This window comes from Talpa occidentalis, unplaced genomic scaffold (genome assembly GCF_014898055.3).
Source record: "Talpa occidentalis isolate TD23 unplaced genomic scaffold, MPIMG_talOcc4v2.1 talOcc4.13, whole genome shotgun sequence".
In the NCBI taxonomy this organism is placed as follows: domain Eukaryota; kingdom Metazoa; phylum Chordata; class Mammalia; order Eulipotyphla; family Talpidae; genus Talpa; species Talpa occidentalis.
The window spans coordinates 98,262,496-98,282,606 of NW_023601322.1; the positions used below are offsets into that span (position 1 = coordinate 98,262,496).

General features: G+C 38.7%; 1 long non-coding RNA gene across 1 annotated transcript in view; it reads right to left on the minus strand.

The window, feature by feature from the left end:
- LOC119242771 (uncharacterized) overlaps positions 1–20,111 on the minus strand; it is a 188,644-nt gene that overhangs the window by 52,190 nt on the left and 116,343 nt on the right. Inside the window, exon 4 of the long non-coding RNA XR_005124570.2 lies at positions 15,780–15,932. This is a non-coding gene — a long non-coding RNA (uncharacterized LOC119242771). The remainder of the gene's footprint in view (positions 1–15,779; positions 15,933–20,111) is intronic.

Here is a 20,111-nt window from a genome sequence, read left to right on the forward strand (position 1 = left end):
TCTCTACATATTTATTAGGGATTGTGACATAGATCAATAGTTAAAATTCCCATCAATTAAATCAACCCTCAAGCACAGGGTCAGAAGAGAATTGGACTGGTTTCCAAAAGCAAACAAACCAAATATGTAGTCCTCAAGCCAAATGACATTTTGTGGCTCTAATAATTACTTGCTCTTTATCAAAGAAAGTATTTTTAGTATTCTGCACTTCAGTCCTAAGTATATTTATGGAACAATCTGACACACTTGCTGTTTGAGAGTATTTAAGATAGTGTTGGTAAAGTGGATTAGGCAAAGATATTTATGTCTTCTAATGAAAAAATTTGTATTTTGGCCTGACCAAACAATAAAAATTCCTTTCGTCAACATTTAATATTTCTCAATTTTATTAGCTTGATAAAATAAAACGTTGCTTTTGCATGTTAATGGCTGGCCCTCTCTTTAAATTGGTCTTGTATAATTTCACAGTGAAGCAATATTTATTATTATAATAGTTTGGTCTAGAATATCTGAACATGCATATAGATGAACACAGAAAAGTTCACAGATATTCTTAAGACAGATTTTTTAAAATATTGAATAGTGTATGGGAAGAAGTTTTTTTTTTTTTAACTTCATTTTGACCAACATTATATGCAAAACTCTCATTTGAAATCAGCTTTATAACTAAGATGGCGCTTTAATTCTTTCTTTCCAAATTGTCATGGCAACTTTTAATTTTGTTTGCAGTAGCTGCAGCAATGCTGCTGACCGGCTTATTTCACTGTTTAGCTTAACCCTGTAAGACCTGAAGATGCACAGACAAGCAAGATGCTCTCATCAAACAGCCACTCTGATAAAAGTTGGTCCCTGCTCAGGTGCCGGCCTCGCCACCAGCAGCGCACGGCCTGGAGTTCATTACGTATGCACAGTTAACCTCATAGCCCCTACATATCCTTCTCCAGAGCTTCACACCACTGAAATCTAAACAGCCTGGAGACCAAATCGCTTCTTTCTTTCACTAACCCCAAAACCACCTAACAGAGGTTTCTATTCTGGGATGGCAATTAAACATCTGTTAGGTAGATTTGGTGAATACATTCTGATATTTTCTACCTGATTTCAATAAAACAGATCTCAGCCAGAAGTGCAGGGAATGTAGCCATCTTCAGAGTCACTGGGTTATGACAAGCAGCACATGGAATCCCAAATGCTGCAGCCCTCCTGACACTCCATCTTTTGGCAACTTCACCTTTTGGTGAGAGTAAGTCAGCGTGATCGATGGTCATAAACAGGAGTTATGTGATCTCTGGCCTTAGTGTGATACAAAACATTTTTTGGAAAAACACTGTCTTGTATAATCCATCATGAAACAATCTTTCCATTGATCTGTTGTGACTCCAGTCCTCCCGCACCAGCAGAAATGTGCTTCGGATCATGTTATCCCAGCTCAGATGAAATTCTGCATTTGGCAACCTACCGCCCATTGCCAGCTGGAACGCGGTCTCCTTTCAGCTAACAACACACATTTCAAATCCAGGACCAAATACAGGCCGAGGCATTTGCTGACCGCGGAGCGTGCGTGTGAGCACACAGATGTGGACATGCCGCTACAGACACAGGGGCGCTGGCAGGCAGGACGAGGTGGGGGGCTCACGCTGGCTGCCACGCTGGGTTCCAGAGGTGGTCCAATCATCTCTGTCCCACCAGCAAATGCAAAAGCTGTCACTTGCAGTGTCAAAGTTAGAGTTCTGTTTGGCTTTTATTTTTGGTGGTTGTTTTTTTTTTTTTTTTTTTTTTTCAGTAGCCACATCACTCATCAAGAAATCATTTTCTTACAATGTTTGTGCAGGTGAAAACCAGCAGGAGAAGGAACTTGGCAATTCAGAAAAGAGAAAACCAGCTACTGCCCCTTGAATTGCTTTTTGGCAGAGTAAAATGCGCTCATTGGGCTGTGGATTCACAACCTTGGAGAAGGCAACTGTGGGTGTGCAACTACTTTGATTATTTAAAATACAGATTGGTCTACCCTTTCCTCTTTCTCTCCCTCCCTCTCTCCCAGTTTCCAATTGCATACAGTGAACAATCTGTTTGCAATAATAATAGGCATAAAAATTCCCCCACATCCTACCCCCCGCCCCAGCTAAATGAATGCTGATAGTAGATCTGCAGTGTTTACTCTGCACCTGAATTCCACTGTGGTGAGTATTTGGGAGTTCCATATTCCAAGAGAAGATTCCAAATGGCATTCTGGCAGATGACAAAGAATACAAGCGTAGTTCGTTTTTATATTAATTTATAGGCAGCCATGTCCTAAGCCCCGAGGGCATCTTAGAAAAATCAGAAAAAAGAAAAATAACTACAAACACATCCAAGAGAAACATATTCAAATAACAAAGATCAAGAGCTCAAAATAAATAGTTCTGTAACAAATACCACAAACTACACAAAAAAAAAGCAAAACTTTAAATTACTCAGAACCCTTGAGACTGAAGATGTGACTAACCAATTAACAGTTGCAAAGTATTTTGGAGCTATAAAGTTTTAAGTCAACGAGATTTTTATGAGTTTGTAATAATGATTCACAAGAAGGAATCCTCCCCACAGACCCTCTCCTGGTTGCAGCCAGCAGGGATCACTCCAAAGCTGAAGCTTTTCCCAGCAACTGAGTCAGGACCAAGAGCACAGTGTCCATCACTTGATTTATTCCACACATGTTTCAAAATAAACAACAAAAAAATCAAAAGACAGCTTCTACCAAGCAAACTGAAGGATTTCTTCCTTAATACAAAGAAATAACTGGTCTTTTAAAAGGGGGAATTTAAAGAATAAAGGTCACATTAGATGAAGAGAAGATTTTTTTAAATCTATTGAATTTAATCTGTTGAGGTTTTTAACTTATTTTTTAATCTATTGAGTTTATTAGATAGTTAACCACATTACTGATATCCCTGAGAAGGGTAGGGAGGCACTTTGCAATGGTATAAATCATCCTAATCCCAGAATATGCCTACATGGAATATTAGATTCAAACTCAATTTGTGGTGTTAATGCCTGGATTTAAATGTTTGGGTTCTGTACAAAGTCAAAGAAAACTTCAGCAAATAAATGACTAACAGTTTTGATGTATGGTTACATTATGAAAATAGCTGATTCTGTCTTCTCATACATCTGGGTTCTGAAACCAGGACAGTCTAAAAAGAAGTTTAGAAATCAGAAAATGGGGTATAGGGTGGACCCCAGAAGTTGGCTCTGTCATCTGTACCACACCTGAGGCACACCTGGGAACTATAGCTGAGACAAATTTTAGGTTACACCTAGAGTCAGATACTGAGACCTTTATCCAGGGGCAACCACCATGTGCAGACCATACAGCGACTATTTTAACAAGCTTCACCTTCTTTGCATGACTGAAATCTGAAGGTGAGAGTAAGAGGGAAATAAAACTGTGGCATCAGCAAATATGTTCAATATTTTAACTGAAATGACCAGGATCTCTGCCAATACTGAGAAACATATTCAGATTTTTATCCTCTTTAAATTTAACTTTAATTATCACATACTTATAAATGACATTGTCAAAAAAAAAAAAAATGACGTCCTCAAAATTGTTCTCGAACTTATATTTAAGCAGAAGAGTGATGTTTGCAACATTCTTTTTCATGAACTCAAGCAAAATGTCAGAATTTTCTCTCTCACACAGATAAAAATGGAACTGGCCTTAGGGAAGCAAGACCAAGGGCCTAGGGTTCGCTGCTTCTGCCTACTCTTCCTCATATCATATCATGATTTTTGTTTACTTATTTTAGTCCCCCCTTACCAACACAGGCTCCGTGAAGGCAGAAACTATGCCTACCACATTTCTTCTCATATGCTGACTACCAGACCAGGTGCCTGACCACAGTTATAATAAATAAACTTGGAAGAAAAAAGGGAGGGAGGACGAGAGTGGGAAGCAGCAAGAGAAAATAACCAGAAGTTTAGAACTTAAAAAGTACGTCACAGTCAACAAGAAATAAGAAGAAACATGGAGCTCTTTGAGCCTGGGTAAGTAGCAGAGTCTGGTGGTTACTGAAAAGCAGGCGCCAGGCACATCCAAACAGAAGCTGGCCGCTCCTGTCCACCTCCAGGGAAGAACGGCAAGAAAAAGGCAAGCACCACAGGGCACAGGGAGTGAAACCAGTCACAGCTTGACAAACTCTTTGTTTAATTTGCACTTTATTGCACCACTTGTGACTCTGTTGACTTTTACCCAATTTGCAGAGCAGACCTGAGTGAGACCCCCATCACTTTCGTATGTATTAGAAGCCCTCCCAACTCCAGGCAGCCTGGAAGGAGTTCAAGGACTTCTTGAGTCTGCGTCTCCCAGGCTGCTGTCCTAAGCCCCTACATACCTTTTCTCTGTTCCAGTTCCTGGGCTAACATCACACAGGGGTATTATTAGTATTTGTGTCAGGTGTTCTGGGCAGTAAAAGGCATAAGTTGTGCCTAGGGTGTGCTTTTATTAGGCAAGAGTGAAGAAAGGCCTACAAAGGTGCTTCATAAGCCCTCGCCCCCCCTTTCTAGATTAGGACATCCAGCACATTTTACTTCATTGTCTCAGCATATGAGCACCCTCTCAGAGGTCACAGCACCTCACAGTCACAACACCTCAAAAGTGATGGCGCTTTCTTATGTAAATGTGCATCCTTGACACTTTGCACAGTGTTTAGGACATAGTAAGCACTCAAGAAATACTTGTTGAATGAGTGATCTTTTTATGTACTTATAGGGACCTTTGTGGAAAAGATAATATTTAACTACAATTTTTAATCTGGGAATTTATCAGTGTATACTTTGATTCTCCTTGTACAGGAAAGCATGATTAGCAAATTTGATATTAAATAGGTTAAACATGTCTTTCGTTTAATGTAGTAACATGTGCATTGGAATCAAAATACCCTTACTCTTTCAAAAATACTTACTGCACAATTTCCTATAATTGTAGGAAATTGGAAGATAGCCAAATGTCAAAAAATTGGACAGTGGTCAATTGGAAACTAGTACCTATCTTCTTGATGAAAATACATATCTATTTAGAGGGATAACTTTGAAAGCCATTTAGAAATACTTAAAACAGTTAAGATACTTTTTTTTAAGGAATATATACTCGAATATCTGATGATACAATATTTGTATGACTTTGGCTATAGCATAAGATTTCTGATTGTTGGCTTAGCAATAGAACGTGAGGTACTATCATTTTTCCAGTGGTATAAACATATTTATATATCAAAACTAATTTTATTCTGACAGTCTATAAATTGAGTTATTCAAGATATTTTAACTTATGCCTTTTAAGAACACCTATTTCTTCTTCATAGGGATTAAATAGCACTTGCTTTTTATTCAGAGCATGAAAAGGGAAGGAAATGATTGATTTTGAACACAGTGCTGTGAAAAGTATTTTGTTTTTATAGCATTTGATTATATCTACTCCTCTTTGCTCATTCTTTGGTATGGGACAAGAGAGTGGTGAACAAAATCACCAGGAAAAGAACCTCACCAGCCTTTAGACCCTGGCTGAAGTCACTGGTAGGCCTCACCGTGTGCTCACCAGTGAGCTGGGGTGACTTAGAAATCATACCTACCACATCTTGGAGTGGGATCAACATGCAAAAGTAAGACAGATGCCTCGTTATTTTGAAAACAGAATTGTAGCCTAAAATGATCTTCACAAATGTAAATAAGAGCTAACAATACTTGTCAGCAAGGCAGTCAAGAGAGAAAGGCAGATGCACACATGAGTTGGGGAGAGGAAGGAAGGGGTTCCAGGAGCTGAGAGGTGAATCTAAGTGACCCTGGTCAGCAGCACACATCAGGGTTTCAAAAACCAGTGAGCTAGAGGAATGCTCTGACAGAACAAGACATTAGGCACCAGGAAGCGTCGTCCCATGGGGAACGGGAGGCCTTAGTAGAGCCTGTGTCTACTCTGAACTCCATCCAGAAAGGTGTCTACTCTGAACCTAGAGAAAGGTGAGGATTATTGGACGGGAATGAGAGAAAAGCAAAAGAAAAGATTAAAAGTTCAAGACCAGGGGCTAGGAGGAACTGGAATTCACACAGAACGGCCTGTGCAAGAGGGACCTTTTGTGGAGCTAAATGGCTTTTCCATAAAATTTTCAATTGTATAGGCAGTTTTGGATTTTTCCCTTTGCCTCTTATAGCCTTTTAATCATGGATTAAAACAGTATTTAAGTTGGCAGTCATAAGGTGAGATGGAAATATTGGATATCGTATCTGTTTATTAAAAAAAAATCGCACCATCATCTGCAGAACATATGTTATGGATACCTGACTTAACAAAGTGAATTTCCTGTGTCAAAGCTGTCGTTCTTCTCACATCCCCGATCTAATTCCATGGTATCACTGTGCACCTGGATGCCCAAGACTGATCAGGAGCCACCTTTTATCTTTCTGGCTCCCTTGCCAAACACTTCTAGTTCATCATGAATTACCATCGACTCGACTCACTAATAATTCTGACTTGACCCCTGTCCTCTCCGTCACTACTGCTGTTATTCCAGACCTCACACTCTCTGACTTGGACTAGGCTCCATGGGTTCCCAACTGTATATCCTCACAATCAAGCTCACTGTCCGCACTATCATCCTAAAGAATCCCTATTTTAGCACATCCCAGCTCTACCTGAGATTTCAACTGGCTTTATGCTGCTTAAGAGATAAAACCTAAGCTTTGCATCAGGAACTGAAACATGTTTCACGTCCCCAGCGAGCAGCTGGTCTAATACTCCCTGACCACGCTCTCATTGCCTCTCCTGTCTTCGAGACTTTGCAACGATATTCTGCTTTGCCTGAAAGGTCTCCATCCTCTTTATGATCTCCAGAACTCCTGTGAGTCTTCATTTTTTCAAAATTTGTGTAAGATGTTACATCTACCTGAGAATCCCCACAAAACCCCAGCCCCAAAGCTAGGTGAAACTCCTGACGCAAGTGCGGCCTTGCACTCTGCACTCTGCTACAATATCTGCCAGGTTATAGCTGCTCCAAGTGGTGAACCCCTGAAAACAGAACACACACATTTTGCTCTTGTGGCCTCTGCACTGCTGTCTCTATTTTTGTCCTTATACTAACAATGCCTGACACATAACAGTCAAATATGTTCCCCCTCAAAAAATTCTCCCCAGAGACTTTGATCATCTTCAATGTACATATTGTCTTAATCAGCTTTGAATTTGATTGAATGAAACTTGAAAAATTAGACAGTTTAGTATCAATCAGTGGCCACACTTGTAAGCTTTTTAGCTCTTTCATAGGTTCCTATTTGTAAGCTGATATTAAAATTCACTGATAGCATGCAGGTTGGGGTTTGAAATAAACGCCAGCATACCTGAGAAAGAAGATCTAATTTCCACTGCTTCTCACCTGGATCGTGGGAACTGAACCTAGGAAAATTGGCATCAACTCAATCACATCTGTGGAGCTGGCAGAAGCTACTCAAAGAATAACTAGCTACATAAAATATATGCAACTCTCTCCTTATCAAAAAAAAAAAAAAAAAAAAACAATTCTAGTGAATACTGGCCACAGTTCCAGTTCCAGCTGCCAGCTAACCTAAGAAAATATAAAATATGTACTCTTTCAACCACTGATACATAGAAAATAAATAACATATTCCTAAATTTGTTCACAGAGATTCAAATTCTACATCTATATCGATATTAGTACATAATGAGAAAATGCATTAAAATTACAGAACTGAATTTAAAAAAATCTACAAAATTAAAATGAAATATTTTTATAAACACCACTTAGGAAAAAGGGGCTTTAAGTTATTAAACTATATGTTTACAATAACTAAGTCTATTTTAATTACACAGTGGCCTAAATTACAATTTACTAGAAATTCTAAAATATTAAAAGACTGGTAACCTGTGCAACAGTTTTATTTATTGCCAATTTAATTCTTTTTTAATAATACTAGCTGAATAACTTAATTTAGATATCAATGTCTCCTACACATCTGTCCAACTTGAGAGATAGCACATGCTTAGTAGATCTTAGAAAAAACTGTTGCCCTCCTGTCTGCATGTCTTCTAAGTAACATCCATGAAGAAACAATTTCTTGAATATTTGAGATTAAATATAATGTTTCTAAATTGAGTTTAAATGTGTGCACATTGCTTTTCATTGTAGCCACTGTTCAAAGTGTTACTGTTGTTGTTAGTTGAAGTATCCTTGAGAACACAGTCCTAGCTCAGTTCCATGAGTCCTGAGAAATAATCACCTAGTAAAATGACATTTCGAACAAGGTCTGAACAGTTGTATCACCCCAGTCAGTCCCTCTGGTCTCACACTGGTCAATGCCAGAGGCAACGTTCCAATGCCTATCCCTGAAAGTGGGGGGTATAATTCATTTCCAGTCCAGAGGCCTGAGAAGGGGTTGGGGGATTAGCCTTCCTTTCTGAGTCCCAAAACCCGAGAACCAGCAGTAACAACGCTATCTGAAGGTATGGGAAGAGGCTGTCTCAGCTCAAGAAGAAAGCAAATTCTCCCTTCCCTCCCTTCTGTCCTGGTCACTTCCTAAGCAGATTGTTGGAAGCCCAGTCATGTGGGTGCAGGGGTCTCCCTTACTCAGCCTACTGCTCAAATGGCAATCTCTTCTGGAAACACCCTTACAGACACATGCAGAAGTAATGTTTTACCAGCTACCTGGGCATCTCTTAGCCCAGTCAAATTTTTACATTAAATCAACCATCATACCACATGTCCACAATTTTCTGAGAAAATGATATTTAAGCTTCTATTCTTAGCTTTGCTTTGAGAAGGCAAGAAAAAAGTTACTAAAATAAATACTGAGTACAGATTATATCACGCCTTACACTTTGTGTAATGGAAGTTTTCCTTTGCTGAAAGATAACAAATCTTACAAAGTAAAGGAGATCTTACACAAACTAACGAAAAGACAGGATGCAATGGGATAGGTATGTGAAAGACATACGGGGCACATAAGCACTCAGAAAGAGACAACAAATCATCACAATAACATCCAGCACTAAATATATGCCAAACTTTACTCTAAGTGCTTTATAACTGCTACCTCATTTAATCATCACAATAACCCACTGAGATAGTATTCCTCCCATTTTTTTTTTTTCAGTGAGTACACTGAGACACAGAAAGGTTAAGTAATGTCCAAGATCACACAACTACAAGTTGCTGGAACAGGAAAACAGAACAATAAGAATTCACTATAGAAAATCAAGTAAAACCCATAAACTTATAAGTCAATTTAGACACAATAAAGAGCCAGTCCCATTAACCTCTAAAAACATAATGCTGAGAATTTCCAAAAGTCTCCTTCTACTCATTTTTCACAAATTGCACATAAATATCCTCAAATACAACTGCTCTAGATTAAATACAGATTCTTATTCAATTTTATTTTTCCATTCTTTCATCATTGTTTTTTGCAGTGGTTTTGATTTTTACTTTTTTTTTCCCTTTGTAATCAGAAGTATTTCAGACAATGGGTAAAGCAGACTTTTATAGGTCATATAATAATCTAACAATCAGATCTCTAAAAACCAATTTACAAATGGCATTCGAAACAGAACTTCCTTGTGCGCTGAGAATGTCTGAATACATAGAGAAATGCACAGACACACACGCACACAGAGAGCTGTACACATAGATACATACATGGTATATGTGTTTCATTAGTATGTGCTGGATACTGGGCACTGGGCCGAGTAGGCAGGGATACAAAGACCAACTCGGAACAGATACTGCCCTTTTAGAGGTTTTGAATGTCATCACTCATACAGACACCATTCTCTAAGAGTTTCTAGTACTGAGGAGGAAATATGTAAACACAGAGTTATAATTCTAAATAGTGAACTAAAGCCATCAAAGAGAAACACAAAAATTACCAAGTCAACTTGGGAAAATGTTGTGTTGAACATTGGTTATTAGTGAAGACCTTTGGATTTATGACAACAAACTAGTCAAACACTTCTGTGAATACTGGGCATCATTGGTCAACTATCCCTGCCATTAAATCACTGACACAGATCGCATTGAAGTAACAAGAAAGAGGAAATAGATGTCAAAAAAAACCAACCAAAACAAACCAAACAGCACAAATACTAGGAGACCACACACACAGCAGGAACGGCGGCACGGAGCTTCAGTGCAGAGTCCTTTCCAGCTGGGTAAGGAGTCTGGGCCCCCTGACCTCTCCCATCTCCTCCTACCGTACAGAGTACCATGCACCCCTATACACACAGTTGAACTTCAGAAAATTCCATATTTACTGAGTAAATAATAATGTTTAAGAGTCTTCATTTATCTCCAGAAATCAAAGGTGCACATATTAAAAGCACATTTTTCATAAAGTTTATTTCTAAAAGAAGCATTTAAAATGCAATAATCAGATCATAATGCCAGTATTTTAAATGATTACATCCTGAAAATTCATATTCTATCACAAAGAAATGAATAGATTGTAGATAAAAACTATTTTTAGTTGACTTCAATGGATTTTGTAGTTCCCAGCAATTAGCTACCTTATTAAGAATCATTTATAGCTCTTGCTTATTATCAATAAAGGAATCACTATATTGAGATAAAAGATAATTTTCTACCCACAGTTGCCATTTATAATTTGACATGAGAGATTTTTTACCCTTGATTACCAAGCCAAACATCACTTTAAAAGGCAGCTTTGAAGCAATTCTTTGGAGATAACATGGGAATTACCAGAAACTTGTGATTTGGAAACTGAATGAATTTAATCAAAATATCATTTTACAGTAAGAATTAACAGGCAAATATATATCTCCCCCAAGACTTTCATTACTTATAATTGTAGCAATTCCAGTTTAAAAGTTACTTGTACTTCCACATTAAATCACCTTGAATTAAATTTTATTTACTATGATTACAATAAGTACTACCTACTATTTTGATGAAGAATAACATTAGAGGCTATAAGTTTCATAAAACTTCTATCACCTTACCCCCTGAACTTGGAGAGTAATGAAAACTTCTCCTTCTAAGTCATTGTTTTTCAGAGGAAATTTGATTTTGAACATTTCTCTGGGTAAAATTAAGCCTCTTCTAAAGCAAACATCAGAGTTATTCTAAGAAATTTGGGGAATAAAGTTCTTTTGATGCAGCATTTCAGAGTTTGAACTCTGACAGCAATGTGGAATGAGGAACTCGGTGAATTTAATTTATAGCTCACAATTTTCTGTTGGATTCTAAATTTAAGACATGGGCTCCTCCCTTTTGGAATTTAAATCTGATATCTTGATAAGTGCTTTCTGGACAAAGGAACACTTAAAGTGCTTGCAATCAGAACACTAGGAGACTTGGCTACTGTATTCATGCAGATTTATTTCCAGAAAGTGTTTGAAGAACTGAAAAAACAATGGGCCTTTAATTATAATTCAATTACACTAGTGAGACTTAAAGAAAAATTCAGGCTGAATAATTTCCCCCACGGTAATAAAGGGAAGATTTGGGGGAAAGCATTAATTAGTGAAGCCACCATTTAGCATTTACTGTTCCCTTTGAGATGTCTGCTTTTTTAAGTATGGAATTTGATTTATTTTGCCACTATAAAACTAAAATAGACTTTTTGTGATTAATGATTTTCTAAATTATAAATAACCATGATTTCTCAAATTGGTCTCTCAAGTAGCAAAACCAGAGTGTACAAAAGGCTCCGTCTCTGTAAAAAACCAGATACTGAACAGTGTTTCACAATCCTGTTTCCAAAAATGTAACGTATTTTTCCAAAAGTACTTCTTTAGCAAGACTCAGAATGATATTTTTCAAATTTTACTTTTTTTTTGTTGAAGCATAATATATACTCATACTCCAAAGAACACAAATGTCATTTTAAATGTTAGTGATTAATTTCCAAACATTCCTGGATTTCCTAGCTAATTTTTAATTTCTAGCTTAATTCTACTGGGTAAGAGAAAATACTTCATATAATTTCAAGCCTTTGAAATTTATGGAGTCTTTTAATGAATCAGTATATTTTGGTAAATGATACATTTGCACTTGAAACAAATTCTGCCAGTGCTTGTTATAATTTCATTAACAAGGAAATCTGTAATAAAAAGAAAATAAGAAAAAAACCCAAATTAAGAACCTAATTGGGCTTACTAGCAGATCATATTCAAGAATGAAGGATTGTTGAATTAGAATAAAGATCAGTTTAAAAAAAAAGAAAAATCCAGTTTAAAAGGAAAAGACAAAATAAAAGGGCAGAAAATGTAGGAAAGAGCTAGACTGGGCATAGTCGGAATATCTAGCATATATCTAATTGCACTACCAGAATCAGAGGAGGAAAGACAACATAGAGTGGAAGCAATACTCAACGAGAGAGAGGTCACTAATTTTTTGAAAGCTGTAAAAAAGAATCAAGTGACAAATTTTAGAAGCTCTATAAGCATCAAAGAGTAGAGATAAACACATCAGAGTAAAATGCTGAAAAGGAGGAACAATAATACTTTATCAATAGAAAATTGGAAATGGTAAAATAAATTGATTATATCAAGTTAGAGGAAAGAAATGATTAACCTGATCTCTACACCCAGCAAAAAAGCCACTAAAAATTAAAGTGAAATGGTATTTACACACTGAGGGGAAAAAAAAGAAAGAAAAGAAAACCTATCACAGCAATGTACATTAAAAGGAATAGTAGAGGGACAGTAATGAGGTCACAAAAAGCAGGGAGGGAAAAAAGATCAGGGAAAAGTGTAAATGTCTAAGGAAATACTAACTCATAATACAAGCAAAAGTAATACTATCTTAATAGTATGTCTAAAATATATGCAGAATTAAATTTCATCTCAGCATCTGACCAGAGGTAAAAGACCTAATTAATGCAGACATAATAACACAAGAATAAACAGTCACTGGGGGAACCACTGAAATAGCAGAAGAAAAGTAACAATTACAAGCTAGTAACTGGCACAGTGTTACATGCATGCCTTACTTAGATTATATATTTTCTATAAGGTTTGCGAACTTAAAAGGTCTTTAGTTTCTTTTTGTTTTTCTATTCTACATTTCTTACCTGAGATGAGCACTTCTGACTATTTGGGAGAAATGCTAAAAGGTGGAAGAACAAATAAGTACAGAGATCTGCAAGCACATTTGATAACATTTCAAAAACTGTTACCTTATCCCATTTGCTTGCACATGTTTTCTTGTAAGACAAAGGCAAAAACTTCTTTTAATTAATTAATTAATTAATTTATTATTATTATTATTTTAATTTTATATATTTTTACATCATTTTTCATTTTTGCACAATGCATGCAGTTTCATCTTGGTTATAGTCCCCATACAATTCCCACCCCCCCTTGTTTTGCTCCTACTTCCTCCTCCCCGCCCCTGTAGTGTGTCTCTGGTTTATAGTTGCTTGTTGGTTTGGAATATTACTCGGCACTCAAAAAGATAAACTCATGCAATTTGCAGCAACATGGATGGAGCTGGAATGGATCATGCTCAGCAAAATAAGCCAGAAAGAAAAAGAAAAATACCAGAAGGCCTCACTCATACCAGGAATTTAGAAAACCTAAATAAGGGACCAGGAAAAAGACTAATTATAATAAAGTAATAATAAAAATCAAAAACCTCTTTGAAAATAATTACATGGTCTATGTTTTATAAGTTTTGGAGTCAAGAGAGGGGTTAGATCAGTTTGGACAGAAAAATAGTGAGCTGGTAAGGATTCAGTCTAGCACAGATGTGACCTGACACTGTTCATGGGGGACAGTTAAGAAGACCAGGGTAACTCTCTGGATCAGAAAGCAGACCGATATGGCTTCTTTTACATATACCATGTCCCTCACTTTTTTCTCCTAGATCCTTGAAATGAGCACGACAGCATAGTCTGAGGGTATACATAAGAGCTATCTTCGTGACTTTCCATTTCAAAAATTGGCATTGGAAGATTAAAGTCAAATCAGGAATATGAGCATTCATAGAGGCCCATTAATACCAAAATTCAGAACTGGTTTTGAGTGGCTAGGAGATTTCAAATCAGAGTCCTCCCTCGTACCTCTTTTTACTGAAGAATGTGAACTAGTGATAGCATATTCATCATTTTTGGTTCCCTTTTCTAAATGTTCTCAACAATTCACAGCTTCTTCTAACCTCCATAACCTTAGAAGAGGATAATAAATCAATATGAATGTGAGCTCAATATTAGTTATTTCACTTCCCAAAGAGACAAAGGAAATGTCACACAGAGCATTCGAAATAAAAGGAACGACCCTCACCTCACACTATTCCAAAAGGAGGATTCATTTAAATACATCTGTTCATCTTTCTCACAAAGACAAATTTTGCAAAAGCCGGCCAAGGAAGGACAGACAATACAGCATGGAAATCCCCTACACACTAGCATGTTTCTCTGGAGCATGCTTATTGTTAATTTATGACTTTGCACCTTTCACAAAAACTATTGGGAAGAAATTCTTCTAGGCACCTTTATTCTTTTGAATGTATGTTCATAAATAAGATAATAGATGGCAGGAAAATTTGGGGGCCACTATGTATTACTTTCATTAACCCCTGAATTCTCACTGACTTCAGAAAAGAAAAAAGTATATGATGAGCACAGCAAGAGCTGCAGAATCAGCTCTCTGCAATCCCCCTTAAAAGTGCTACAGGAATCCAGAGGCCAAACACTAACAGGAAGTTAAAGTATATCTATACACTAGCACTGAACTAAGGGGCTCCTGAGATGCAGAATACCTGTTTCACTAAGTGCTTATAACCTCTTATACATCAAAAGAGGCCTTTTATCCACAAATGATGTGTGTTAAAATAACATGTAATATAAGGTGATCCTTGACTAGGGAAGAATACTAGATTTTTATTTATTTTCTGTCTATTTAATGAAAACGACATCATCAAAACCTGACAGAGTCTGTGGCACAGGCTTTGCACATTAGGTCAGCAATGGGAGGCCACAGCCATCCAACTTTGCAATTTGAGAAAAGACTCCCTGTTCCATCTTAAACAAGTTCAAGCAGAGTGACATTCAGAAGGGAACCATGTTTGCCTTTTAAGTGCTCCATGAATCTTGATACATACAGTATATTATTTAGTCACTCAATGATTAGGTTAATAAGTGGCTAATAATACAGAACCTGAAATCCTATCTGGCACATGATATCCTATCACTGATTTAAATAGACTGACTGGCTAAAGAGACAAATGTGCTTTTGGAGCAAATAAATCTCTCAAGCCCAATGCCTTCACTTCGTGGCTGTATGGATCCAAACAAAGAGCATGTTTGGCCAGAAGTTTCCTCATCTGTAAGACAGGGACAAAATCATCTAAACTGTAAGAATGTTGCAAGTAGCTAATATGTGTGTAAAACATATTGGCTGAGTTACCAACTCAGAGTCTGTGTAGGCCAAGCACTGGGCCCCTCTCATCTATTTTTCCCTTTTCTGTCATTAAATATGAAAGGCAAGTTGAGAAGACGGAAGCAAAAAACAAAGATGCCCCACCATTCAGCTCTAACATCTACTGGGAAACATCCAGTTAGCCCAGGTTGCTTAGAATATAGGGTCTGAGAATAGCTTCAGTACTGGCACATGGCAGAACAGCAAAAATGAAAACAAAGCACAGACGTGATGCACCAGGCAGGTCCTTGCTTCATGAGGACACAATCTTCCTCTGCCACTTGCAACCTTAACAGAGAGGCACAGAGAAACACTGTGCTCCATGTGGGCACAGGATGAGCAATAGAGAGGGACTTACTGCATCGTCGGCTTCTGCCATCTTCTGCAGGTCAGTGCTCACCCCTGGGGAGTTCAATTCACAGTTGCCTGCCCAGCTGAGCTGGCAGTGGATCCTCGGCAGCTGCTGGAGCTGGGTGAAGGGTCAGGATAAACTGAGGCACCGTGGCAGCACCTGTGAGATGTCAAATAGTACAAACATGGTCCTCAACTCCCGTGCAGTCTCACTAAACACTATTTCCTATTCTAAAACAAAAACATCACCGTTATCTGTATTTAAATGTAACAGAACTAAGAATGAAGGAAAAGTAAGGAAATTACAGTACTGTTCATTGTCTCTAACCAACAGCTCTTTTTTTTTTTAAGTAATTTTTATTTATTTATTTTTTTAAAGATTTATTTATTTATTTATTTATTTATACAAGCACTGGGTACAGTCAGAAGCACGGGAGGGTGAGAGAATTCACCAGAGCCAGAGCGGGGAGCGGAGCAGGCAGAAGGACCGAAGTACACTGCTGAGGGGAGCAGCGGGCGGCAGGAGAGGTCTGCGCGCCATGTGGGACCCTCCTGTGGTGGCCGGGGAGCAGCCGGGGATCGAACTGGCGCTGCAGAGGCTACGGGCAGCTTCGCAACCCAGCGCTCAACTGCTGTGCCACTGGGGAGGCCCTCTAACCAACAGATCTTAAAGGATCTTCTGAGATTGACTCAACACGATAAAGACCATTATAAGATTAGAGTCATTTGATTATTTTAACTATTTTTTTTTCTTTGAAATATTATTAACTGTTTCCACGATTTGGAAGATAAAAAAGTAAAACAGTATCTTTTGCCATCTTCCCTCCCCATGACACTTTGAAAGTTTATCAATTATTTTGTATTTTTGAGGTTTGTAACACTTGTAGTCTTCTCTTAAATTATCATTCCCACATTTCGAAACAAATATGTGTGTTCTATATTTAAAAAAGAACATGTTCCAGCAGTTCTGCATTGTTATTTTGGCTTGGTTTTGTTATTTTTGCTATTATTGCTATTTGGTCTGTAGTTTTAAAGCTCGGTTGAAGTGTGACTCCTTGGTTTCAATTCACCTCTTGCATTGCCTGGGTTTCGTCACCAAAGGAACTTTTTTCAAGAAGAGCTCAAATATGCTTTATTCTTTGTGCCTGCCTGAGATGTTGGTGTCTTGCCTTTATTCTCAGAACACAGCTTGGCTTGGTATAAAATTCTTGAGTCTGGTTCACATTCTTCTAGCAAAGCTTTTATATCCATTGCTTCCTTTGACCAGCACTGGGCTCTGCCTGAGTCCAACCTTGCCTTCTTCCACTCACCCTAGTGGCCTGGATTTCATCAGAATTCTGTTTTCAAGGTTTCTAAAGGCTTCCACTCCTTTGAGTTCTTCCTGTTGAGGAATATCTGCCAGTTGTTGGGAGGGGTTGCGGAGGGGTGGGTGGCAAGACTGCTCCATTTATCTATTTGTTTTTTATTGAGGCGACATTGGTTTTCAACACTGTGTCTAAAGGTACAGGACACTTATCAGGCTTGTGGGGGCCTTCAGCTCACTTCTTGCTCCGTGGGGAGCCTTCTGCCGATTTCAAGCAGTCTTTATTGAAGGATGGTCCCTGTTCTAAAATGGCAAGTCGGATACTCAAATTTCCTGCAAACTTGTCCAACCACTATGGAGGGCTGTGTGGAGATTTCTCAACCTACTAAAGATGGAGCTTCCATAGGATCCAGCAATTCCACTCCTAGGTATTTACCCAAAGGACACAGAAACATCAATTCCAAAGAGCACCTGCACCCCTATGTTTATAGCAGCACTATTTACAATAGCTAAGCTTTGGAAACAACCCAAATGCCCAAAAATAGATGACTGGATCAAGAAGATGTGGTACATATACACCATGGAATATTACTCAGCATTCAAAAAAGATAAACACATGCAGTTTTCAGCAACATGGATGGAGCTAGAAAGGATCATGCTCAGTGAATTAAGTCAGAAAGAAAAAGAAAAATATCAGATGGTCTCGCTCATAGCAGGAATTTAGAAAACCTAAATAAGGAACCAGGAAAAAGACTAATTAATACAAAGTAAAAATCAAAATCAACAAGCAACTATGGACCAGAGACACACCACTTGGGCGGGGGTGGGGGGGAAGAGAGGAAGGATTAGGGTCAAAATAAGAGGGGGGTGCAATTGTATAGGGAATATAACCAAAATGATAATGCATACATTGTGCAAAAATGAAAAATGAGGTAAGAATTATATAAAATAAAATATTAATTAAAAAACAAACAAACAACAAAAAAATAAAGGTACAGGATCCCACCTCTTCAGGTGTACGTGACCACGTCACACCTACCACCACCACACCTACAGTCCTCCCCCACAGTCCATTGGGCCTCCTCACCACTCTGCTCTCCCCCTCCCCCTTACCCTCTAGTAGCCTCAACTCTACAGTCCGATTTCTGGGGTTTGCTATTGGTTTGGTTTTATGTGACTGTTTTGCTTCAAGTGTGCCATGTATAACTGAAACCATGCGGTATTTGTCATTCTCCTTCTGACTTACTTCCCTTACCATAATCCACTCCAGTTCCATCCACGTTGTCACCAATTCTGCCAGTTATTTTTAAACCCAAGCAACAAGCTGGGAATCAGGAAAGGATCCCAGAAAAGGGCGTCAGAGAGTGGGCCAGGATTCATGAGCGTAACAGGACAACTCCTGGGTTATACAGTGAAGGGAGAATTCAGAGGCCAGAGTATAGCCGGGGTCTCTGGTGACCCATGGACAATGAGAAATCCAAGGAATCATGGCAATGCCAGCTGGGTCCTGGGGGTCAGTAGCTCAAGTCTGACTTTTCATTCACTCCCATTCAATCCATCAAGGGAAACCTTCCGTCCCTTTACCTTTCAGAACTGGCTCTTAGAAAACAGTTTTCGGGACGGTGTGTCGGCTAGTCATGCGAGCCTAAAACCGGAATGGCAGGGATGGACGAAAGTCATTTCAGATTTTAGAGAGAATATTCCCCACTTAGAAGGCCAAGATTTGGGTCCACTAAAGGCACAGGATAGAGGTGCCACACAGGTTGCCCCTAAAGCTTATCAATTCCACAAGATTTCACCTTGCCCTGAGGTTTTACCTCAAGCACAATTGCAACAACCCAGTGACTTGTGTGATGTGTTTACAGACATCTCTCTATTTTCACTTAGCATGATCCCCTCAAGTGAAATAAGTCAGGAGAAAGACAATGGATGACTTCGTTCCTATGTGGAACACAGAGAAACAAAGCAAAGGAACAGATAAAACTAAACCAGAACAAACTCTAGAAATCTGACTGCAGAACTGAGGCCACCAAAGTGGAGGGTTTTGCCAGGGGACAAAGTGAGGAGAGGCCCCAGTGGGCCGTGGTGGAGAATTACTGGGGCTGAGGTGGTGGGGGTGGTGTGGCGACATATACCTGAAAGGTGTGAGCCTCCACCTCTGAATCATATGCATTCTTGTCAACCAACACTACTTCTATTAAAAATAATACAATTAAAGCCTCCCTAGTGGCGCAGGCAGTTGAGCACAGCACTATGAAGCTGTCCGCAGCCTCTGCAGCGCAGGTTCAATCCCAGCCGTCCGGGGAGAAAGCCACATGGCGCAGTAGACCTTTCCTGTCTCACCCGCTGCTCACCTCAGCAGTGTATTTCGTCAATCTGCCTGTTCTGTTCCCCACTCTGTCTCTGGTGAATCTGCTCACCCTTCCGCACATCTGGCCTGTACCCTGGTTCTTGTATAAATAAATAAATCTTTTAAAAAAATTAATAAATAGGGCCTCCCCAGTGGCACAGCGGTTGAGCGCTGGGTTGAGAAGTTGACTGCAGCCTCTGCAGCACCCGTTGATCCCTGGCGGCTGGGCGAAGGTCCCACATGGCGCACAGACCTCTCCTGCCGCCCGCTGTTCCCCTCAGCAGTGTACTTCGTCAGTCTGCTTATTCTGCTCTCCGCTCTGGCTCTGGAGAATTCTCTCACCCTCCCGCGCTTCTGACTGTACCCAGTGCTTGTATAAATAAATAAATCTTTAAAAAAAATAAAAAATAGTAATACAATTTAAAAAATCAAACATTATAAATAAGAGTCTAGCTCACTAAAAAAACATTTGATTAAATATGAGTACGAGAGTCAGTTTCTCTTTAGAATTTCCTTGCCTATCACTATTATTTCTTGTCCTCTCTCCCAGGAAAAGTGACATTTAAAATTTTTTTTGCATAAATTGCTACACTGGAATTATATTGTTTTATCTTGTAAAATTTTAATTACTTGGCAGATTGGCTAACATTTCCCTGAGCTCCGGCTGTCTGACCGTGTATGTGTTT